Raw genomic sequence first — 26,277 nt, 5'->3', positions numbered from 1 at the left:
CACCTTCACACCTTGGGCTCAAAGAACTATTGGCTGAATTCTTTTGCTCTAGAAGAAGAGACCTGATCAAAAACAAAATCCAGAATCAGCTAACGTGGGCCCATAGGGCCTTGCAGAGATTGAACAGGCCAGCAGGGGGCCTGTGTGTGAATGACCTAGGCCCTCTGCCTATGTGTTAAGGTTGGTAGTTTGTTCTTCGGGGACTCCTAACAATGGGAGCAGGAGCTGTCTCTGACCCTTTTGCCTGCTGTTAGGACCCTTTTTCTCATACTGGGTTGACTTGTCTAGCCTTAATATAAAGGGAAGTGACTAGTCTTACTGCCTTGTTTGGTAAATATCAATGGAAGGCCTGCCCTTTTCTGAAAAGACACCGAGAAGGAGTGCATGGGTTGTGCAGAGGAGCGGTAGATGAGGGACTAGGAGGAAAGGGAGAGGAAAGTGAGGTTAGGGTGTAAAAAACAAGTCAGTAACTTAGTGATATTTGCATTACTTGTACAAGAATATAGAGAATTCCAGACTTCCTGGAGACACAGTGCTACTTTAAACTTCATCACCTGAACACTAAGGTATAGGCAAGAGTTCAGATTATTTCTTCAGAATAATTGTTGATAGCACAAAAGAGAGAAAACCCAGAATCAGAAAATTTGTGAAATTTCACTTGCAGAGTATCTGTACAGAACCATGGGAGGGTGAGTCAGAGCTAAAACCTCTCATGGAACAATACTTATGTTCAAGCTAGAATCGCCTTAGAATGGGGACTGTGCTGTCAGTGACACAGATTTCTTCTCTTGCCCAGCATCCTCTGAGTCAAAGACAGAAAAAGCACAAACTTATTACCAAGGTTTATTTTTACAATGTGTCTAAATAATTAAAATTGATCAGTAGTATAAAATACTGCACCATTTAAACCTGGATCTTAAGAAATAAAACAGCCTGAAAATGATTATAAAAATACAACAACAACAAAAACAAAAAACAAAAAACACTGCAGTATCATCTGTACCCCAGCCTACTCCTGAAGCCTTAGCTACTTCTAGCATTTTCAGTGCTATATACCAGTATATATCCTTCCTAAGTCTGCTTCTCTTGGGGTTTGTGACATCACCAAAGGAGTGTTAAGAGACACAGCATTGTTTTAATCTGCCATGTATTGTCTTACAAGTAGATTATTTTTGTCCATTGCTCTAATTGTGAATATACCACCTAGTGATTAAGTATATTTCACTGCACGTTCAGTTCTATGTTACTTAAATGTGAACCTATTTGTGCCTTGCATTCTAGTCAAAGAGAGTGATAATCTTTCCCAAATTTGATGACTTTGCTTTTATCACACCAACTACTCTGTAAATACATTTACATGCACTTACTTAAATAATACTTGCCACACTTGCTTTAATACTTGCTTTAAACAGATATGTCATCACCATCAGAAAATCTTCAAAAACAAAGACAAAAAACAAAACAAAACAAAAAAAATGAATCTCACCTGAAAAAAGTAGTCTCCCTCCTCAGACTTCCTAAATTAGACTTCAAAATTGTCCTTCATTTCTATAATATAGATGGCTGTGGAGTTTCCAGTGTGCCACAGACAAATGTATCTCTGAATCGGCAAAAGGTCCCTTCTCTGTATCTTTACTCTGCCTGCGCTCTCTGTTGCATGTTAATTTGGGAATACCTGTTGCTCCATATGAGTGTCCTTCTTAGGCATGCCCTGTATATATTACACTGTGCCACGGTCTTGTAACAACCAGTAGCAGACTCCAGGAACACGGGCTTTACTACAGATATTGTTGGAATCATCATTAGAAGCTATCACTTAAATGAGACAAATGTGAGAGCCCTCCTCTCTCTGGCATGCACAGCAGGAGATTTGCTGTATTAGAATCTGTTGAAAATCGCTACTACTCTTTGTGAGCTCTTTAGTAAAGTCTTAGCACAGGTATCCCCTTTGATGTTTATTTTCCTGCAAATTAATAAAGAATTAGGGAATGAGGCAATTTGGCTTTGCACCTAGTATCCGTTGGAGTGACCATTGCTATTGTGTCTGTCTCTTAAAAAAGAATCTTCATCAGTCTAGCAGCCAGCTGGACTATCCTTCTGCCAGCGCTGGCCATTTTGGAGATGCCACCAATTTTTATATGACAACCACAGCAGCCAGAACTATTTATAACACTTTGCAGTGGAGATTTTTTCTATCACAAGCCTATCACTGAATGACTCTGAAGTCATTTCCACTGAGGCCAGAGGGGGAAACACTTCCTTTTATGGCCTGGAAAATGGAGCTGCCAGGAGTAGTGCAAACTGGACATAACTATGACGGTTATAAACATAAACTTACATGAGAGGTTGTAAACTTAATCTTACAAACACCCTCTCTGGTTATATAAGCAAGCTACTTGCTGGTGTGGGTAGAAGGCATCCTCTGGTTCTGCCTCCTGTGGCATTGCAACATCAGTCCCTACAAAAGGCTTCTCTTTAGTGGTCTTTTCTGGCCTATTCTTCTTGGTGTTTTTGAGCAGATAACAAGAGATACATCAGAGGGTAAAGCAACCAGATACACAGCAGGAGCAGGGACCATATTGAGGCAAAAGGCAAGCTCTTATCCACCAAAGAAGATGGGAGGAAAACTTCCAGCTGTATCCATAGCTGCAAAAGAGGCAGATCCTTGAGACTAGTGACTAAGCAATAGGACAGGGCAGTGATAATGGCCATAGAAAGTAGAAAGAATGCAAGAGCACGCATACATCAGAGGCTGAAAAGGACTGTAAAGAGGCAATGAAGAGAAAGCCAAGTGTTGGATCACTAAAGGCTACAGAGAACAGTCAAGTCCATGGAGCTAATAGGGGCAGAGGTCTCAGATAGCCAGGGCAGGACCTAAGAATGCCACTGTGAGGGACTCAAGAAAGTTGGTGCCTAGTGTACACAGCACTATTCCTAGTGTAAGTGTTAATCACTCAAGAGGCCTTTGTGAGGGGTGTGATCATAGAGGGGATCCCCTGTGGCTGTTCCTATCAGCCTGCTGCCACAGTGCCTCATTGTTACTTACCTGGAGATATCAACGCTGCCCCAAACCAGCACTTGAGGAGAATGACTTCTATCTAGGTAGAGAAAAGCACCATCCCCAGCTGATTTGGAACATAAAAGGCCTCTTTTCTCTCCTTTGTTCAGAATGTCTAAAGGCTCAGTGGAGGAACAAAATGTGCAATACAGTTGCCTTCAAAAATAAATAAATAAATAAATAAAAACCAGAAGAAACATTTTCAAATTCAACCTGGTACACAGACCTCACAAAAACTCAACAAAGAAAGAGAATTTCAGACCAATTTCCCTTATGAACATTAATGCAAAAATACCCAATAAAATACTTGCAAGCCAAATCCAAGAATACATCAACGGTGCCATCTACCATAATCAAGTAGGATTCATCACAGGTATGCAGGGATGGTTCAATATATGAAAATCCACCAAAGTAATCCACCATACAAACAAACTGAAAGAAAAACAAAACCACATGATCATCTCTAGAAATGCTAAAAACATCTTTGACAAAATACAAAACCCCTTCATGTTAAAAAGCCTTGGATAGATCAGGGATACAAGGCACATACCTAAACATAATAAAGACAATATACAGCAAGGCAATAGCCAACATCAAATTGAATGGTGAGAAACTCAAAGCAATTCCACTAAAATCAGGGATAAGACAAGGCTGTCCACTCTCTCCATAGCTATATAATATAGTACTTGAAGTTCTAGCTAGTGCAATAGGAAAACTAAAGGAGATCCTAGGGGATACGATTTAGAAAGGAAGAAGTCAACATATCTCTATTCTCAGATGATATGATAGAATACATAAATGACCCCCAAAATTCTACTCAGGATCTCCTACAGCTGATAAACACCTTTATCAACATGGCTGGATATAAAATGAACTAAAATAACAAAAAATCACTAGCCTTCGTCTATACAAAAATTAATGGGCTGAGAAAGAAATCAGGGAAACAACACCATTCACAATAGCCGCAAGTAATATTAACTATCTTAGTGTAACTCTAACCAAGAAAGGAAAGACTTGCATGGCAAAAACTTCAAATCTCCAAAGAAAGAAATTGAAAATGATATCAGAAGATGGAAAAATCTCCCAAGCTAATAGATCAGTAGAATTAACATAGTAAAAATGGCCATTTTACCAGAAGCAATCTACGGATTCAATGCAATTATCATCAACGTACCAACACAATCCTTTTCAGACCTTGAAAGAACAACTCTCAACTTCATATGGAAAACCAAAAATATCCAGAGTAGCTAAACAATCCTGTACAATAAAAGAACTTTCACAATAATAGTGTCTTCAACAAATGGTGCTGGTCTGTCTGTCTATATATAGAAAAATGCAATCACCTCACACAAAATTCAAATCCAAGGGAATTAAACACCTCAAGATAAATGAGACACATCTATATCTTTTAGAAGAAAAGGTGGGGAAGAGCCTTGAACTCATTGGCACAGGAAACAACTTCCTGAACAGAATACCAATAGCTCAGGTTCTAAGATCAACAATTAATAAATGGGAGTTCATGAAACTGAAAAGGTTCTGTAAGGCAAAGGACACTGTCAATAGACCAAAACAACAGCCTACAGACAGGGAAAAGGTCTTCACCAACTCTCCATCAACAAAGGGCTAATATTCAAAATATATAAAGAACTCAATAACTTAAACAGCACCAAAGGAAATAATTCAATTAAAAATGGAATACAGGCTAAACAGAGAATTTTCAACAGAAGAATATAAAAAGGCTGATAAACACTTTAAGAAATGTTCATTGTCCTTAGCTTTCAGGGAAATGCTAAATAAAATGACTCTAAGATTCCAACTTATACCCATCAGAGTGGCTAAGGTTAAATCTTAAGTGAAAGCACATTCTGACAAGGATGCAGATCAAGAGGAACGCTCCTCCATTGCTGGTGGGGGTGCACAGTTGTACAACTATTATGGAAATCAATCTGGCACTTTCTCAGAAAATTGGGAATAGGTCTATCTTGAGACCAACTATACCACTCATCCCTGAGCATATACTCAAAAGGTGCTCTACCATACCCAAGGACACTTGCTTAACTATGTTCATTCCATCTTTATTCACAATAGCCAGAAACTGGAAACAACCTAGATGCCCCTAAAGTGAAGAATGATCAAAAAAGTTGTACATTTATACAACGGAATACTATTTGGCTACTGGAAACAAGGAAATCATGAAATTTGCAGGCAAATTAATGAAAATAGAAAAGATCATCTTGAGTGAGGGAACCCAGACCCAGAAAGACAGGCATGGTATGTACTCACTTATACATGCATATTAGTCATATACTACAAGATAACCATGCTACAATCCACAGACCCAAAGAAGCCAAAGAGAGCCCAAGGGAAGATGTTTCATCCTCACTCAGAACAGGAAATACAATTGACATCAAAGGAGATGGAGGGAGGAAACTGGGTGGGAGAGGGAGTGGGGAGGATAACAGAGTGGGAATCAGATGGGCAGAGAGAGGAGGAGGGGAGGAGGAGAAGATCTGAGAGAGAGAAAATACATCAGTGGGAGAGATCTCTGGGATAGAGGAGGCTCCTCGGAATCTAGGTGGTGACTCTATCTGAGACTCCAAGCAATGGGTGTTAAGGCACATGAAGTTGGCACTTCCTGTAGCCAGGTGGGATGCTCAGCAGAGGGGACATCAACCCACCTATAAAATATTTGTGCTACAACATGTCTTGTCTACAAAGAAATGTAGGAGTAAGAATGGAACAGAGATTGAGGGAATGACAAACTAGTGACTGGCCCAGCTTGAGATCCACCCCAATGGAGAGGGCTGATCCCTGTCACTATTAATGATATGCTGCTATGCTTGCAGACAGGAATCTAGCATAAGTAATTCTGAGACATTTCTTCTGGCAGCTAATGGAGACAGATGTAGAGACCCATGGCCAAGCAATGGGTGGAGCTTGGGCAGTGCTGCAGAAGAGTGGAAGGAAGGATGGGGGAGCCAGAGAGGCAAAGGATACCACAAGAAGACCTACAGAGTAAACTAACCTGGGTCCATGGGGGCTCATAGGGACTGAATCACCAACCAAAGAGCATGCATGGACTGAACTTAGACCCCCTACACATTTGTAGCAGATGTGCAGCCATGTGGGTTACCTACCAATATGAGTAGGGGCTCTCTCTGATTCTGTTGCCTACCTTTGGATCCCTTTCCCCCAGTTAGGATGCCTTGTCTCTTAGTCTTGCTATGGCTTGAGATGCCAGAGTGGATTGGTACCATTTGGGGGCCTCTCATTTTTTGTGAAGAAGAGAGGGGAATGGGAAAAAGGGGGTGGGGACTGGGAGAAGTGGATGGCAGGGACTGGTATCTGGCTGTTAAGTGATTAAATAAATAAATGGGAAAATATCATATTATGTGAAGGCTAGATTTTACCATGAGTTATGAATTTGTGCAAACCTACATCTTTTTATACATCATTACTCCCTTTATCTGTTCTACCCACCTCACCTCTTTCTTGATTTTCTTTTTCTCTGGGGAATCTCTATCATAACACACAGACAGAGGAGCATCAAGAAGAGGCCATGGCAGCAATGAAAAATGCTGCCATCGGTTCCTCTTCTGGTGGTTCCATGTGTGGGGTTTGTTTTGTTTTGTTTTGTTTTGTTTTGATTTGATTTGTTTTTGATGCAGGGTGTTCATTGTTTCCTCAACATTTTTGATTAAGCTACAGATTCTATGGGCATATTTCAGAGCAATAAACTCTTTTATAGGAAGAATACCAGAAAACCCTTTGAAGAAAGAAAAAACACAAAATCATTATGAGGCAACTATTTTTTCAAAAGTCATGGAAGTGAGTTCATGTGTCCTAGAGAAAGGACTCTGTTACAACAAGGTAGACTTTTTACAACTTATCTTTTCTTCCCATGCTTTTCTAAGGAGGCTTAGCATATTTTTTGGTAGGGTAACTACTGTACCTTACACAAAATAAATAGTCACAACTTCAGAATCCACTTGACACTGGCTTTAAACTGACACAAATCTTGGGGGTTCCGTGCAGCCTGTGGCTTCCAGTTAAAGCAGGAGCTTATGGAGGTCAGGTGCTAAATGCTGTTTAACGCAAGTATGACCTATGTTGGGTCCAGAGAATCCCTAAATATACCCCATGATTATTTCTCCAGTGCCAGCATTCATAATTGGATATCTAGATCTGTGTGCGCCCATGTGTGCGCGCGCTCGCGCGCGCACACACACACACACACACACACACACACACACGGAGAAAAGACAGAGACAGAGAAAGACAGACACTGAGAGACAGAGACAGAGATAGAGACAGAAGAAAAGAAAGATGAAGCCATTGGAGATGCTTTTCAAGGGAAAACTAATGACCCAAATGAAATGTGAACTTTACAAAGATTATTGCCGATGTCGAGAACAATCACACACATTTATTTAGACTGAAGAAATGATAATTGAGAGTTACAGTAAATACTTACAGTGTTAGAGTAGCGGTAAAAAGCCATTAAGGAAAACTACTTCTGATCAAGAAAACAGAATCTCTGGGAAAAGTGGAACGTTGACATTGGCTTGACCAGTTAGCTCTGCTCAATCACCAGGCCAAGTGACCACCCATAGAAAGGCAGATTTACCTTTAACCTAAGCTAAAGAGATAAGTGGAATGATTAGTCCTTTAAGGACTACTTTGCCTTCTTAGAGTCCTGGGCGCTAGCTCAGTAGCTTACCGGGCCACCACAGTCATGCAGCTTTGTAAGCCACCTAGCTTTTCTAAATTATTCAGAAAATGTCTTTTTCTTTATATCTGGTTTGTAAGCATTCACTCCAAAGCACTTTAGGTTTCCCAACATTTTGGACCACCTTACTCTTATGCTAAATCCTTCTTCCATATCACCTACCTGCTTGTCTGCCATGTGTGTAAATGTGATATAAGCTTGTCTTTCTAACTTCTTTTCTCCCTTTTCCTCTGATCAGCCTCTGAGATTTACAGCTTGTTTTCACTGGGGGTGGGACTTATTTTAGACTGTAATAAAGGCTTCCTTGCGCTTCTGTTTGAGTCTAGCAAATAGAGAACATCATAGGAAACCAGTAGACGCAACACAGACATCAATGAATCACAGGGAATTAGCCTCAATAATACACATACATCAGAGCTCCTAAATCTATGGATCGAGAACATGATGGAAGAGGGTGTAGAAAAACTGTAATAAGAGCAAGACAACCAGTAAATCACCTGTGAAAAACAGCCTCCTGAATTGATGCATAAATAACACTATAATAATGGCAATATCAAAACAAATGTAAAAATCATGCTAGCAACGAAGGGATAAATGTCATAGGTCCCAGCCCTATGCAAAGAACTACAGGCAACTAGTGACTGCTGAGAGTGGGAGATTTAGCTTCTGTCCATTATAAAGTAGTCAGCTGTGGAACCATAGACACACAACAACAATGAACACAGTAGGCTATATTTACACATATTTTTACACACACACACACACAATGTAACAATGATAATTTAAAAAGAGGGTATCAATTTTAGAAAGAGGAGGAATATGGAAAGATGAAGGGAGGATAGAGGGAGAACAAAAAAAAGAAAGGAAATTATGCCGCAGTGCTCTAATTAAAATTATATATATACACTAAATTCTAGAGGTATCCATAGTCCAGCCGCGTCTTCAGCTCTCATGAATGGACTTGAAGAAATGCACTGCTGTCTCAAAAGAAAATATAGGTGACGATCTCCAGGAATTCTCCATTTTAATTTTGACATTCAGATAAACCAGGGAAACCACACCTGAGAGAAAGACCCCATGAAATAGGAATTTCCACCGACTGTCCCAGGAAAAGCCCTCAACACCTTACAGTTCTCCATCTGTCTCATGATTAAGGTTTGAGACAGGAAAGCCTTCTCTGTTTTCTTCAAGGGTAGCCTTGGTTAAATACAGCCCCTTCTACCAATTTCTGTCTCAGTTTTTAACATGCTGACAGAGAAAGGTTAGATAGCATGACTTACTCCAATTTTGAAATATGAAAACAACAATGCAGGAGTGGAAAAATAAATCAGTAGAACCAAATGGAAAATTCAGAAAGGCACCTATCAGGAAGGAGAGGGGCCATTGTGGAAGGTTGGTCTGATAGACTTTGATGCTAATTCCTGCTTGCTGTCTCTGTGCCTCAAGACTGCTATGTAACATTGCCTAAGAACCTTGTTCTTCTTTGACCAATAAATGCCAACACACCTAGGAAGGGCAAATAGGATAGGCATGGCTAAAGTTCCTGGGTTTTGGAGAGACAGAGAGAATCATGGGAGAGAGGAGAGGCCAGCAGAGAAGAGAGGAAGAAGAAGGCTGAGCCATGGGTTAGAGGAAGGAAGAAGAAAGAAACATGTGGCCGCATGAATGGAGATATGGCCCAGATGTTGACAATTAGCAAGTACTTGGGATTATGGATGGCAGGTATCTTGATAGAAATTACTGGAAGCAGATGGCCTGGGATCGGGGCAGGGTATGAGATTACCTGCCCCAATATGGGAAGTAGTTTAGGAAATTAATTTCTGCCCTGACTCAGGTTAGCTAAGGCTATTTTAAAAATCTAACAGGTGTCTGTGTTTTGGTGATTGCCTGTGGGTTAGAAAATGGTGCCATAATAATAATTATTGGCCATAATAATCAACATTAGTAAGCCATACTTCTAATTTAACCAGAACAGACCATAGTAAAAATAGTAAAAACTGCAAGTCACTCATAAGTGGTAATAAGACTTTCGGGTTTAAAAGGATTTCAAGTTTAAAATGGAGAGTTCAGAAAACATTAAAGATGAGAACACCCTGTCTGGATGTGAGTGTTAGCCAAGTGTTTGGGATACTTACACAGGCAATTATAAATAAGACTTGTGTTTGTGGGCTGGCTGGCTTGCTTCCAGGAGACCTCTCCACTGGGGAATACATATTTATATATTTTTGTTCTTTTACATACTCCTGCTTTGAATGCAATTAATTACTATGGGCTACACTTAAATAAGGATGGCTTCTGGCTCCATTTAACTTAGGAAAGAGACCCCATATTGTACAATAGAGAAGTTTACTAGAAGCAACTGCAGCTACTACCTCTTAGTAGCTGTGAGAACAAAGAGAACTTAATATCATTATCAGAGCCTGAGAGGCCTAGATAGTTTGAGGACAGCAATGTTAGCACCAAGAGTAGGAGCTAACAGACAGTCAGCATCTGTAACTAGCAATGCTGGAGTCAATGATGAACAAATCAGGATGGGTAGGGCTTCATTTCCCAGACTGGGCTGAGTGGTGGGCAGGCATGTGTATAGTACGTGGACCTCCATTGGCTCAACCCATGATAGCCCACAGAACAAACCAATCATATAGTAATTATCTCTGCCTTTGTAGCATTTCTGCCAAACACAAGGAATATCGGGTACATTTTCATCTCTTGGGAGGTTCTCTCATTTTTTTTTTCTTGATTTTTCATTCTTAATTTCTCACTTTACTATCTCTTGATGAAGACTGCTTTTTCTTTGCTTACTTTGAGGAGTACCTACCTCTTTAACTATCAACAGCATGAAACAATGAACTTGGACATCACTTTTCATGGTTTGTCTTTGATGATTTTGAGTGTCTTAATGTCCTAAGTCTTTGGACACAACTGGGTCAGGAGATTCCCCAACATGTGGAAACAAACACTGTGTCTCCTAGCAGAGGACAAGCAGAGTTACATGTTATAAGGAGTAAAAGCTAGTAAGGGAATTTGAAGATATTTTGTACATTTATAGATATATCCTTTAAGAGATATAGGTATATTTAAAAATGTGTACCCTTAAGGGAACATTCTTAGACAAATGTGGATGCCCCAAAACAATAAAGCCATGGAGGCCACCTAGGTCATAGCAATTTGTAGAATTAAAAATATTTTTCAATTGAAAACACTAAAATTTTAACATAAGTGCATAGAGCAAACAAAGAATAATCACTAAATTGTATAAGTTTTCATATGAAAAATATTCTAACAATAAAACTAGGGTAGTCTGTATCATGTTTTAAGATATATGTACTTTAATTATAAGCATAATCCAGACACTCTAAATTAAATAGTCTAATGTAAGATTATAATTGTTCCTTGGGACATGGATTCCATTTATACACCATATCGTAAACCTGTATTTTAGTACTTTTCATGTATAATTCAACTGAGTCACCAAATTGCCAGAAATAGATATTAACAATAAGCTTTAAATTCATGCGCAAATATCTTGTTTTATATTTTATAGCCCTTTTTTTTTTAGAATTAACTTTTAACTAAGTATTTTCGGTCATAAGTGTATGATATTTTAACTTGACTTTCTATAGGAATGTAGCTGTGATTGTACATTTTTATTGGGTTAACAACTTGGAGTGGATGAAACTTACATTTTCATGTTGAGACTTTATGGCTTGGACAACAATCTTTCCCCCTCAGCATAAAATCATGTTTATGCTAGAAACCATCAAAACAGTACCCACTCACTTGGTTACTGCGAAGAGGCAGGGAGACAATGTTTATAAAATGTTTAGTGCATGCAACACACTCATTCTTAATTGCATGCCAATGACAGATAGTCTTATGTCAAAAAATTGAAAGAAAATTTATGCTTTGAATTATGCTGTTTCAGATTGAAATTGAGTTAATATACACATTATCTTATGTTTTGATGTAAGTTGACTAAGATACCTGCACTATAAAAAATGACTCTGTCTTTACCAAGTAATTTCTTTGTTGCAACCACAGGCAGTTCCTAATGAACAGCCTTGTCTCTATGGCAGAGTAAATTTTAGTACAACCACACATAGCTCCAGTGAACTGCACTGATCTTTCAGAACAAATCTGCTGTTACAACCACACATAGCTCCTTCTTTCTACAACTCACTAATGTTATACTTATTTTTGCTTTATTTCTTTAATAATTCCAGAGACCATGTACAATTTCTTTGAGAAAAATAATTGCATTTGAAGTATATTATTTACATTTGCACGTCAAAATAATTACAATTCCAATACTTTCACTCAGAGACAAAGTAATTGATGGTTGCTAGAGTTAATTTCTATTTAGTCTGCAAACCATGACAGCAACACAAAAGGAAAAACTATCACAGAATTTTCAATATAGCACAATGGCAGCTTCCATTGGGCAGATCACATATACACACTACTTTTCTGTAGATAGTAGACTCTGGTTCGTGTTGAGGAATAGATTATAATAATAAATTTTTTGTAAGAAAATGCAGTGATGGGTTTAGTAGCCTGTCCTGCTAATGTTTTTAACAGTTGACTGTGTATTCAAAAGTCCTTAGTTTAAGTCTTATAATCACTTAAGTAACTATAATTTGTTTTTTAAACTCTCAATCAATCATCAAAGTAGCACTTTATTCACAATTACCATAAATTATTATTTGTCAAATAGTTCTATCTATTTTGGCTTTGTCATTTCTTAAAGAAGCCTAATCTATATAGATACTGATTAAACCCAAATCTGTGCTCTCACTTCTTGTAATTCTCTGATGTCCAACGGTTCTCAACTTGCAGAATATACCTCACAAAGGTGCCAGGGACAAAAATATAACATTCTGCTTCTAATCTTCCTTTTCTATTGCAGTCGCTTTTAATCGTCATGTGATGCCTTTCATTCTACTTTGTGGAGGGGCTCTGAGTATTGCAGGCAGGCAGTCTGTGGTTATTAATCCAGATCATGAGATTTCCAATGTTGCCACATCTCACAGGTATCTTAAGATCTGAACGGTGGATTTTAAGAGGATCTCTATGACAACTTGATATCTGGGGTGTTGATACTTCCAGCAGTTCTTTTACTGTGCAGACTTAGTTTATCAAACTATGGAATTTTGTGTTTCCATATGGATATTTTCTCATTTTTTTGTGAAGAATTGTTAGAATTTGGAAAAGAGGGTTGCATTCAATTTATAGATTGCTTTTAGTATGATGGTCATTTTCATGCCATTAACCCTACTGATGCATGAAAATGGGTAATCTTTCCATCTTCATATATCTTCTTCAATTTATTCCTTCATTTTCTTTTTTTCTTATTTTATTAATTTATTCATATTACATCTCAATGGTTATCCCCTCCCTTCTATCCTCCCATTTCACCCTCCTTCCCATTTTCCCCTTACTCCCCTCCCCTATGACTGTGACTGAGGGGGACTTCCTCCCCCTGTATATGCTCATAGGGTATCAAGTCTTTTCTTGGTAGCGTGCTATCCTTCCTCTAAGTGTCACCAGGTCTCCCCATTCAGGGGCCATGGTCAAATATGAGGCACCAGAGTACGTGTGAAAGTCAGACCCCACTCTCCACTCAACTGTGGAGAATGTCCTGTCCATTGGCTAGATCTAGGTAGGGGTTTGAAGTTTACAGCCTATATTGTCCTTGATTAAAGTTAACACAAGATATTTTTCCTGAGGCTATTGTGAAAAGTACTGCTTTCTAAAATTTCTTTCTCAGTATATTTGTCCTTTATATATAGGAAGGCTACTAATTTTTGTATTAATTTTGTATCCAGCTACTTTGTTGAATGTGTATATTAGCTGAAGCTTCCTGGTGGAGTTTTGAGGGTCTTTTATGTACACAATCATACAAGCCACCCTTCCTCCATTCCTTACGACTTTCACCTCTTGAGTGAAGTCAGGGTCCCTTTATTTTTCCTGCCTACCTTCTCAGCTTCTCCTTCTAGCATAGCTACTCCAGTCCTTGTGTTAGCTGCCAATTAGCAGAAACACTTTCTACCAGGGACCCGTAGCGGACACATTGTACTAGAACAACGTAGGTAATTTTCACTATTTTTTTTCTGTCCTCCATTCTAGTCTCTGGCTACTTACTCTTAGTCCTGTAACAGACTTCCTGCAGAAGCCCCTCCTCCCACAAGAGAGCCAGTCCCTCAGGGCTCCACCTCTTAGTGCAAGCCCCTGGCCTCACAGTTCTTTCCTGCTGTTTCTGTCAATCTTTCCTCCTACCTCATCTGCATCCCTCTGCATTTCTCACCAAACTGAAGACACATTCTCTAACAGGAAGCCCACAGCCACTAAACTTCACTATGATTCTGGGTGGGCAACAGGAGCCAAAGAAATGAACACCCACACTCAAAAAATAAGACCAGAAATCTACCCCAAGAAATACCTCAACTAACATATCTCCAGATGCCTATATCCCAGTGCAAAAGCACAGATGTGAACAGCAAAAAAATATGTCTTCTCTAGAGCCAGTAGCCTTATTCCAATAGGCCATGAGAAATACAACTTACCTAAAGCACAAGACAAGCAATTCAAAATAATAATTATGAATATACTTAAGGACCTTAGAGGGGAAATGCAGAAACGTCTTAAGGAAGACCATGAAATCAAACACCAATAGTAGATGAAAGGGGTGGTGGCTGCTGGTCTAGAAGAAGGAGAAGACACTCAGGTCAGAGGCACAGAAAGTATTTTTAATAAAATTCATAGAAGAAAACTTTCCCAATATAAAGAAGGATTCTTTCTCAGGAGCTAGGCATTTCCCCACCCAACTGTCCTTATCTCTGGGTTAGACTACATCGGCAGCACCCAAAGACACATAGGAGAAGACAGATACCCTGTCCTTGTTCTTAAGTTCGTGTGTGAGTTCTTTAAACTTCTCCTTGAAGGGCTTTCTAGAACTCCTGACTCTGTACCTTTCTCAAGTTCTCCTTTCCTGACTTCTGCTGGCTGGTCCTCTTTCACAATTCAGCCCATATCCTCCTATGCTGAGGATACTATGACCTTTATTGGTTTCCTTTCCTTTTCTTTTTTGTCTGAGATGATTATTGGTCTGGTAGCTATGCTAACTAAATGAGCAAAACGATATGGCAATAGGTAGTTCTACAGAATGGAATAGGGTTAGGTTATTGACAGTTCTTGTAAGAAGGAAAAGATCACTAGATTCTCACCTGGGATTTCAGTCTCAACCCTCATCCCAGCTGCACCTGATCCTGGGAGATAATGGAGAATATAAAAAGTCTGAGTTTAAAATGGGGATGCACACCATGACGCAGCTTCCCTAGGGCCATAAGCCACGATGAGGTGAGACTTCGTGGTATTCAACTGTTTGGAGTTCACTAACTTTCCGTAAGTACATTCATGAACATGGATTATTTGATCTGATGTTAGAGCCCATTATAGTGTGAACAGATAAGTGCTCCAGTATCTTTGGAAATTTTTTACACAATAATACCTCCATATTGCTTTTATTTGATCTTCTCACAACCTGTGTTTCTCAAAACCCGCTCCTAAAATCAGGGTACTAAACCATCAACCTTCTCCAGGCCTTACCCCATGAGTGAGTGATGACAGCAGTGTAAACTGTGTGCGCTGGCAGGTAAGCCCTTATAAGTATTTCCATTTACTCAGTAGATGGTTTCTTGCTTACCTACTAAATTCTATCCCATTATCTGGAAGAATAATTTAAAACCCCTTTACTTTTCTCAAAATCTAGAACTTTTACATATGTTCCCAACCTAAATGGAATAACTAGACTTCCTTCCTTAGAGGCATTCCCTTGCCTTCTAATTTCTTTCTACTCTCCTCCGAAGTTATTGTCACTTCCTTAATGCTACTTGTTTGCAAACTGCCTTATGCCTAATCTAGAGGGTGCAGAGATCCTCTCTCGGCTGTGCTGAAGATGCTTCTATGATAGATGCAAAATGCAATTTTAATCCACCCTTTCCGGGTAACTTTCCTTTTATTTGACAAAGGAAACCATACTTCTTTCTCATGTATAATTTCAAGAAGAGTGACTCAGCATGGAAATCCCATAGAGGCACTAAACAATAAGAGTTGATATCATGGTGAGAAATGCTGCTACAACCGTTGAGAAAAATGAATGAATATCAACGAAGTTATTTGTTATTTCATTCCTTTGCATTCAGCATAATTAATAAATAAGTTTTCAAGGCTAAGGTGATTTTTCCATGTTCAAATAAATGTTATACTTGACTCTTTACCACCTTTACTAGTTGGTAAACAAATGTGAAAACTCAAACAGAATAAACTACAACTCTTTCTAGTTTTAGCAGTAACTAACGTTCTTTAAAAGGAAAAGGAATTACTTACAATTTCAAAAGACCTTCTGCCACATAAGTAATACATTGCCTCTGAAGTTATACCAGTTTTGTTACTAACAGTTTTCCAGAACTTGGAGCAAAATCGTATAGTTTTAGTTAGTTGTATATTCATAAAAATTTTATTGGAAAACTGTATCATAAGATACATGACTATTGAAAAATGTAATGCTAAGAACTTATGGCCAAAGAACATGATGTGACAATGAAGTCAATATATTTGAGGAAAAGACATGACAGAATTCCATGAAATAAAATAGAAGTTGAAAAGAAGGTAAGGTCTTGGGGGCCTTCTCAGGGAGAGGAGCTTCCCACATGTCTGTGAATGTGCGAAGGATGAGTGTTCGGAACTGCTCCAGTTTCCTGATCAAGAGGAACAAGCTAATGTATAGCACCCAGCCCAGTAATCTGAAGGCCCTCAACTCCTTCTGCTACAACCAGCCAATTCAATGTAGGACTGTGAGGGTGGAATCTGCATCCGATGGCAAAGGGGTCTTGGTGGTCACAGAACGCACATCCGGTCAAGGAAAACCACCACATCTTATGTCTGGGCCACTATCAACTAGAATGCTTGGGCCACCCTTGGCAGCGTCAGGCACATGATTCACCAGAACAAGTACTGCCCTGATCTGCACATGGCAGCTGGCCATCCACAGGACCCAGTGTCGTCCGGGGAAAACGGAAGTTTGTAGTGGTGAAGAAGAAACAGACTGGCCCCACCAAGAATTCCCAAGCCACAGACCCCAGAAGGAATAAAATGTCCACTGAATTTTTAAACCACTAAAGGAAGGGGGGGGGGGGAGAGAGGGAGGGAAAGAAGATTATATAAAATTTGTAAAGTTCTCCAAGAGCTATTTCCAGTATTTTCAATGAATAAAAAGAAGCATCAAATCATTACTCAGACTATACTTGATATATTTAAATGAGACAACAGATTTATTTTAAAAGGTCAAAATGTACAATATGCTGAAAAATTCATTCTTGCAACCATTTTAAATCTATGATGAATACTTATGTCAGTTGTTAAGTATGTAAGAGGAAGTAAAACTGTAGAAAATTCTTTTGGGAGTTGACAGTCCATCTGTCTACTTGATTAGATTGAGAAGCACCCAGGCGATTAGTAAAGCCCACTGCTAGGTGCGCCTCTGAGAGGACTGCTGAATGGCAGAAGAGCCACCTGGAATGTGAGTATCCTGTCCCACTGACTATGAGACAGAACTGAAAGAGGAAAGGGAGAAAACCTGGGAGTGCAGGCACTCACTCTCCTTGCTTCCTGCCCCCCTTGATGTGAGTTAGTTCCTCTACCCAGCCGCAACTGTGTCATGCCCTCTCAGATGAGATATCTGGAAACTTCGGAAACCTGGGCCCAAAGCACCACTTTCTTCCCTGGAGTTGTGCTGCGCTGTGTTTGTCACAGTGGTGAAAAATACAAGTCCTACAGTGACGCTGTGGGCTGGGGTTGGGGCGTGCAGGTGGGGGTTGGGGAGGATTGTAACCTTGAAGTCACTGTTCTCTCTCCCCGCCCAAGTGTGTTAGAAGACATTCCTGCCCATTTGAACTGAAGGTGGATCAAAGGAATGGGAGCAGTAGTGCAGAAAACTGCAAAGAGTGGAGACTATTGCTGTCACCCTTCCCGGTCGTTGCCTATTGGCTTGCCTAAGTTCCCTAGTAGACGCGTATGCTGTAGAATAAAGGGTCTGCATGCATTTCATCAGCCACTGTATTCCAGCTCCAGCACACTGTCTAACACACAAATATGTGTTGAGTAAATGAAAGGAGATAAGAGTAAAGCTGTGGAATTATGGGATGCCTCTTTCATCACGGTTGAGCTGGTTTCCACATCACAGACTACGCTATGCCTTGACTTGTATTCTTTTTTACTTTAAAAAAATTATTTATTATAACTTATTCACATTACATCCTGGTTGTTCTCCACCCACTTGTATCTTCCCGTTCCCACCCTCCATCCTTCTTCCACCATACCCCCCTCCACTACACCTTTGACAGGGGGGCCCTCTTCCCCCACCTCTGCCCACAGCTTACCAGCTCTCATCAGGTTAGCCTGCATTCCCTTCCCCTGTGTGCCCACAGGCTGCCCTGCTAAGGGGAAGTGATCAAATTGCAGGCACTAGAGTTCATGTCAGAGGCAGTCTCCACCACCCAACCACTTCCAACCCCTGCCCCGATGTGAAGAATGAGCTGTCCATAGGGGTGTAGACTCTCTGCCTGTGTTGTCTTTGGTTGGTGTATCAGTTTGTTCAGGCCATCCTGGGTCCAGATCAGCCAGCCTTGATGGTTCCCTGTGGGGCTACTGAAAACTCCTGTCTCTTGCTTTCTTTTTCTTTTCCTTTTTTTTTTTTTTTTTTTTTTTTTTTTTGGCTAAGTGTCATGTTTTCCATATATGTCTATGCTCTCTCCTCCCAATTCTCACTGTAAATATGACTAAAAGAAGGCAAAAATAGCTATGCCGTAATCTTAGCAATATTCTGCTTTCAAGTTTCTTGCAGAAGATAAACCGGTCATCATTTCAACCTCAGTATCTAATACAATATGAAAAGCAGTTGAAAAATATTTTCAAATGCTTTGCTATGGCACAACAAAGGTGGCCTCCAGCCCAGGTTCCAATAGGACTGTCATTGCTATCTGGCTGCTCATCTGGATGGATACTTCCTGCTTTGCATCTCTCCTTTCCATTCGCCAGGACTGCTGGCTAAGCACTTACAGAGTTCTAGCTCTTTCCTAGACATGTTCCTTCTCTTAAACATTTTCCCCGAATTCCTCCTATAAATCAATCCTAAAGGCCTTTCCATATCAAGCATAACTATGGCAAAAGCCACTGTGCTTCTTTGCTAACAGTCTTCTGCTGGTCAGTCTTCTGTCACAGTAACAAATAGCCACGGCAATCACTGTGTAAGCAGAAAAGGCTTACTTTAGCATTGCAAAGTAGAGCAAGTCCTAAAAAATTATTGTATTATACAATCCGCGGGCTCCTAGAAGAGAGTAACATTTATATAAACAGTGGGGGACAGAATTTGTCTTCCACTGTTACCTTACAATTCCCACACCTCGGTTGACAACAGTGCATGTGCTTACCCGGCAGGGACATAACCATCACAAGCATGTGCCTTCATCTGGCACATTCTGGAATATCTAAACCAGTAAGTATAGAAAATATCATGCAGTTACTTTATTATCCTTTCTTGAATGTTAATGCAAAAAAAAAAAAAAGAAAGTTAAGATTTCAACAAAACTATATTGTCTAATTTTCTGCCATCATGTATCTTGCCCTTCCTCTAAGGAATGACTCCTGCACACAGAATTGGGAGCCAGACTGTTCTGCTATATACCTGTGAACATTTTCAAGCTAGCCTTGATTTTTCTTCAAAGAAAGCCACCCCTTTTGCATAAAAGTATTACAATGTGTGATAGAATAAAACTCTTCATAGAAAAATGGTATTTATAAGACATGATTTTATTTCTCTACATTTCTCAGATCATACATTTACAGAATTATAGATGGAATGAAAGAACACGAAAATTATCACAAAACGACAGATTGCATAAAGAATACATATGGGCTTGTTTCAGAAATTCACTGTAAATTTTGTAAGCTTGGAGAATATTGATGATAAATGAACACTATCATGATCTCTCACTTTCCATTTTTCTATAAATTCACAGTCATTGTAGTTCTCAAGTACTGTATGGCTTCTCAAACCTATAATTTTTAGCTTCTTACAAACTCTAAAGGCTTATATTACATACTGCTGTAAAACATTTAAAGCCTATTGTGTAAATAGAGGAAACAAACATGTATTTTATCACAAAAAAAAAAAAAAAAAAAAAAAAAGGAGAAAGAAAAAGAAAACTCCTGGTCCTTGCATTCCCACATTCATCCGTACAGCTCTCAGTGTTCCTCCCAGAATCTGTCCCGATCCCCCGCTGGGTGGAGTCTCTCAGAAGACATCTATGTTGAGCTATTATCCACTTATAAGTGAGTATATGCCATGCGTGTCTTTCTGAGTCTGGGTTACCTCACTCAGGATGATCTTTCATCCTGCATATTTCATGATTTCCTTGTTTTTGATAGCTGAGTAGTACTCTTGGATTCTTAATTGAGTCTGTCAGTAACATTTGGTATCTCGGCTAGGTCCATTAATCAAGGAAATGCCTTGCTTCCTACTCAATAAATAAAGCCATTCTTCAAATCTAAATTTTAATTCTAAAGTCTTGGCAACCGCAATTCTTTGAACACTTTAGAAGTTAAAGTGTCCTTAAGAAAGCTATTTCCTGTTTCCCTCTCTCTTCTGAGGCCAATTGTTTCTGAAATTTAATGTTTGTACACCTAGATTGTATTGGCCAATTTATGACTGTCCTAATAGCAAAAGATCTATAACTTCAGGTGAAGAAAAGTTAGAAGGATTTCTAAGCTTCAACTTTATATGTTTTCCACATTGTTTAGAAAATAATATTAAAAGATGATAGAGACTATAACTAAGCTGAAGACAAGTGATGTTTATGTTAACACAGTAGAGAAAACATAATCCAACAAGTCATTATGGAAAAATTGAACTGAAAATTGTGTTCAATTTAGCTTGAATTTTTAAAAGAAAAAGAAAGACAAGGAAGAATACGTTCCTGAAGAAAACAGTGACTTAAAAATAGATTTATAAGAGTATGAAAATTAATAACAGATTATCAGTGCTTTGGGAATTGTAAAAATAGAAGCAATGAGAGGGTTCTATATAAGGCTTCTCTCCAAAAGCAGAGAAGATTTTTTTTTCTTTAATTCAAAGATAGGAATAAAGAAATTCAAGCATGCAATTAGTTCCTAGGTGCCAAGGGTGACTATAAAAAGTTTGTGTTGTCCCAGGTTTGTGCCACCCTTTGTCCCATCAATGTCATTTTCGATCTTGTTAAAAAGCGATGGTCATTTTAATACTGAAATTATTAAAATGAGGCAATTATATACGTGTGTGTTTAGGATCGAGGCTTAGCAGTGAGTGACCAGTTATAATGTTCACCTTCTTCTCAGCAGGTGTTCCTGTAGCTCTTTATCCCAGTGGGCTGTATTTATATGTCTATTCAAACATATACATATCAATAATAATTAAAGAATAAGAGGTCATGAATTTCAGGAAGGTTTAGAAGGTGCTGGAAGGAGGGTTGGTGAAATGCTGTCATATTTTAATTATTTCTTTTAATGGGGAAATATGCCATTGGAATTGAGAATGCTAGACAGACAGTACAAGTAATTCTTGATATTCTAATAAACATCTTTAGATAACGAAAAGTATTAATTTGATTTTTAAATAAGGGCCTGAAAGCTGTAGTCCCAGTGTATACTGTAAAGGGGCACGGATTGAGCCGGCCAAGAAGCAATAAGCATCTTGGGTCAACCTTCTGATACCTATGAGGCAGACTCCTCTGACTCACTTTTCTTCAGGCATCAAGAGGTGAGGAAAGTACATTTCACTGCAGACAGCCAAGCAGCCCGATGAATCATAAGGAAGAAATAAAGTGTATATGGCAACCTTGGAGATGCAATTTTATTTCTCCTAAATGAGCCCATGAGAGACTGAGAGTGACAGAGAGACAGCTGTCCCAGAAGACTTCCACTGTGGGTGATTTTCTGCTTAATTTCACCCGGAGAACCTCCTCTCTTATGAAACGTGATTGATGTAAAGCACGTAAATGTGGGTCCATGTGTGCAAACACGTATACAAATATTTTAATCTACAACTTCTATCCCCAGTTCCCTGGGGGGGAAAAACATGTATATGAAAAGAGTCTCCCCAATCCTCACTGAAGTGTGTGATGACATTCTGGGACCTTGGTCACCTCCGACTGAGCTCCCCACAGGTGGATTCTCATTTACATCACTTTTAGGCTCCATAAAGGGATTGACACAAACACTGACAAATCTACTAGGCAAACCACCGCCTACTAAGTTAAAAAAACAACAACACAATTGCAGCTGCACTATTCCCATTTTAAGACCCAAAGTCTCAAAGTTACATCACTCTTGTTCAAAACAATAAAATGACAGCAGACTGAAAGCGCTGGGTTCACTTTATTCCAGACATACGATATTTCAAACTTCAAAATGCCAGATGGCACTAATGTCCAAAGCATGACATTATGAACTCCAAAGTGAAAGGGAACGAAATGAGGTATCTCCCATGTCCTAGTCAATGCTCAATCATCATTTTCCCAGTGATAGCCATCTGTGGTTGAGAGCTAAGTAGTCTTTCATAGAGGAATGTTTTCTTTCACTGATGCCTCTTTGAGAGAAGCATGGGAGAATGGCAAAGTAGAAGGATCCAGAGGGTCCTAGAAACCTACAAGTAGAACATTATGATAGGCAGATTTGGGCCCAGGGGTCCCGCTCAAACTAAGGCATCAGCCAAGGACAATACAGGCGGTAAACTTTAAACCCCTACCCAGATCTAGCCAATGGTCAGAATATTCTCCACAGTTGAGTGGAGAGTGTGATACGACTTTCTCATGTACTCTGGTGCCTCACATTTGACCATGTCCCCTGGAGGGGGAGACCTGGTGGCACTCAGAGGAAGGACAGCAGGTTACCAAGAAGAGACTTGATACCCTATGAGCATATACAGGGGGAGGTAATCCCCCTCAGGAACAGTCATAGGGGAGGGGAATAAGGGGGAAAGGGGAGGGAGGGAAGAATGGGAGGACACAAGGGATGGGATAACCATTGAGATGTAACAAGAATAAATTAATAATAAAAAATTTTTTTAAAAAAAGGAATTTCTTGAAGCGGATAATTTAAAGAATCAAAGGTAATTCATTAAATACTATTTGTTCTTAAACTTAGAAAGCCATTATGTAAGAACATCAAAACTTATTTAAAAGTTGGACATGGTGGTGCATGCCTTTAATCCCACCACATCAGAGGTAGATACAGGAAGATCTTTATGAGTTTGAAGCCAGTCTGGTCTATATAATGAGTCCCATGCCAGCCAGAGCTACATAGTGAGACCCTGAAATGTTGATGTTATTGCATTTTTAAATATCTATAAGTCTACGTTTGTATACATGCTTAGATATTTGGCCATTATAACAACAACAACAACAACAACAACAACAACAACAACAACAAATCAATCATCAGTGATGCAGCAGCATCTCATTCCCAGTGAGATCTGGAGTGGTGCATCCTCACTTCTTTGCCCTTGGATTAACCAGACATAGCTTTTCATCACTGTAAGAATCAGCCATTTCAGTCTACTTAAAAGTCAGTAAGGGTTTTACCCCTACTTATATTATTTATGTGAGAGCTAGGCATTGCAGAAGTAGGGAGCATAGGAGGAAAAAAAAAGATTTGGAGGGTTTTCTTCCATTTGAAAAACTTTGAAATCATTATTATGCTAAAAACCTTTATTTTATCCCAACAAATTGGTTAAAATATGGCTTAATTAAAAATAACACTATTTGGCATTGATGCCTTCCTGTAAAGGTCTCATCCAAATATATCTAGGCAAATATCAAGCCATGCTTTTTTCTTTAGCTGACTATTCTGGCACAGATAATCACTTTCCTCAAAATGTTGGGTATTAGTTCTGTTTAGCTCTACTTCTTTTGGGGACTCTCTGTGTATCGAACATGTTAAAGCTAGTTTCCTTTATTCCATTTTTTTGATAGTTTTTCTATGTGGCCCAAGCAGTTCTCAGGCCTCTAAAAACATGGACTGGACTCAAATGCAGGATCTGCTTACCTCAGCCTCTTAAATGCCAATCCTAGACTTTATTGCAAGCACAGCATTGGTCCATTCAAGCCAGGACCAAGTCAGACACAATTTTGGTCTAAATCTTTGCTGGTCTTATGGTCCATTTACTTTTAATTATTTTTGATCTTATAATTTTCCTTTAAGTTTGAGCAGGAGACAATGTGGATCATATTCAGTCTCATACTTACTGTTATTATTTCTACTTCCTTAATTGTAATCTATTTAAGTATAACTATTAGGAGCCCATTGTGTGAGTGAAGCTAACCTTAGGATCAGCATGATAATAGAAAAAACTTAGCAACATTTCACAGCATACAGGTAGTGCATAAATGCTAGGGATTCACAAACAGGCAGGATGATATTGTTCTAATGTAGATTGAAAACATGGTGACTAATAATAATACCTTATTACTTCTATCTGTTTAATATTCAGGGTTCCTTAAAGGAACAAAACTGATTGTATGAATCCACACCGATTGTGTGTGTGTGTGTGTGTGTGTGTGTGTGTGTGTGTGTGTGTGTGTGTGTGTGTGTGTGTAGGCACATTAAAGGAGGATTTATATTAGAGTGGCTTTGGTGTGCTCAGGTTAGTACAAGAATGGCTGTCTCGCAAAGGAAACACCAAGAATCAGGTAGTTGTTACATCCACAAGTTGCTTTCAGTCTATGCTCCAATCCCAACAAAGGAATGTACCATCAGCAGGACAGATGAGTTTGCCAGGGAAAATGATAGCAAGTAGGACACAAAGCCAAAGCTTCCTTCTTCTACTTCCTTTTAAATGGGATGCCACCAAAATAAGTGGTCCGAATTTAAGACTCTCCTTCCCGCCTCAAATGATCGAAACAAGTGAACCTCTTGCAGGCATGCTTGGTTTCTGGGATATTAATTGAATGCCCATGTAGTTAAGTTAACAACCAGGATTAGCCGTTACAATCTCTAACATTTGTTAATGATTACATGAGCCATAATTTCTCTTTTGTTAACATACCTACTCTACTGTTATTGAACAGAATATCTTTTTAATTTTTTTAAATGTTATATGTGTATTTTATTACACACACATAAAACAAACTACACATAGGAGGGAGAAACATGTGACAATCAGTAGTTATATAAATGTTACATACATAGTGATTTGGCTATTTGTATTTGTCAAACTTGAAGTAAACATTTTTCCTATCTCATTGCATCTAAATTTCTGATTGAAATTCATTGTCTGTCATGTCTAATCTCTATTAACTTAAATCCTTTATCTTGATCTAAAAAGATCTTATCCCTTAACCAGCTAAACTTGATTGTAAAACTAAACTTTCTGTTCTTCAACCCACCTCAGAGACTTGAGAAGGAATAAAACTTCAATGTCTGACTGAACTGGAAGTAAAGGCAAGCAGCTTCCAAAAATAAAAAAATGACTGAGATAGTTTCCAGCTTCATTAGTAACCTAATACTCTCTATAACATTGGAGCTTCATCTTTGGACTTTTAGCCCAATAGCTCTGCCAGATTTATTTGTGAGGCAGGTCTTTTTAAATTTTAAGGGCAATGTTTTAACATTAAAAATTTCAAATTTCCACCCCTTCCCAGATCTAGCCAATGGTCAGAATATTCTCCACAGTTGAGTGGAGAGTGTGATATGACTTTCTCACGTACTCTGGTGCCTCACATTTGACCATGTCCCCTGGAGGGGGAGACCTGGTGGCACTCAGAGGAAGGACAGCAAGTAGCCAAGAAGAGACTTGATACCCTATGAGAATATATAGGGGGACGTAATGCCCCTCAGGAACAGTCATAGGGGAGGGGAATAATGGGAAAATGGGGGAGGGAGGAATGGGAGGATACAAGGGATGGGATAAACATTGAGATGTAACAAGAATAAATTAATAAAAAAAAAATTTCAAATTGCTGTGTTTACAACATCCTTATTTATTCCAGTGACCAGTACTAGACATTTATAACATCAGGTCTCTTTTAAAAAATGGTATTGCAAAAAACAATTACTAATGGGTAAAGGTATGAAGATTTTGAAGCACCGTGCGGTTTGGTCTCCACAGATGCTGAGGCCCATGAGCAGGGAAACTGGCATCAGTGATGCAGCTGTCACATTTTCATGTGTGCTGAGCTCTATCTGTACCCCAGCCCTTTCTGAACTTCTGCTTATACAGCCCTCAATCACATGACACTATATCTTTCCAATACATTATTTTGAAGTTACTTGTAATTAGGTGTTTGACACTGAGAAACACTCCACTGCTACAAAATCCATGATACATTTGATAACATAATGGGTCGCTAAACATCTACTAAGTTGGCAGTGTGAGTTCAAGAAATCATGTCTGAAAACTCAC

The 26,277-nt window shown here is 39.1% G+C and overlaps 1 pseudogene; it reads left to right on the top strand.

Moving 5' to 3' along the window:
* Positions 1–16,495: 16,495 nt before the first annotated feature.
* LOC127201019 (60S ribosomal protein L28-like) lies at positions 16,496–16,964 on the top strand (annotated as a pseudogene).
* The last annotated feature ends 9,313 nt before the right edge of the window (positions 16,965–26,277 follow it).

The sequence above is a fragment of the Acomys russatus genome, chromosome 17 (assembly GCF_903995435.1).
Source record: "Acomys russatus chromosome 17, mAcoRus1.1, whole genome shotgun sequence".
Lineage (NCBI taxonomy): Eukaryota > Metazoa > Chordata > Mammalia > Rodentia > Muridae > Acomys > Acomys russatus.
Note: the sequence above shows the minus strand (reverse complement) of the source record. Positions and strands in the feature narration are given on the sequence as shown.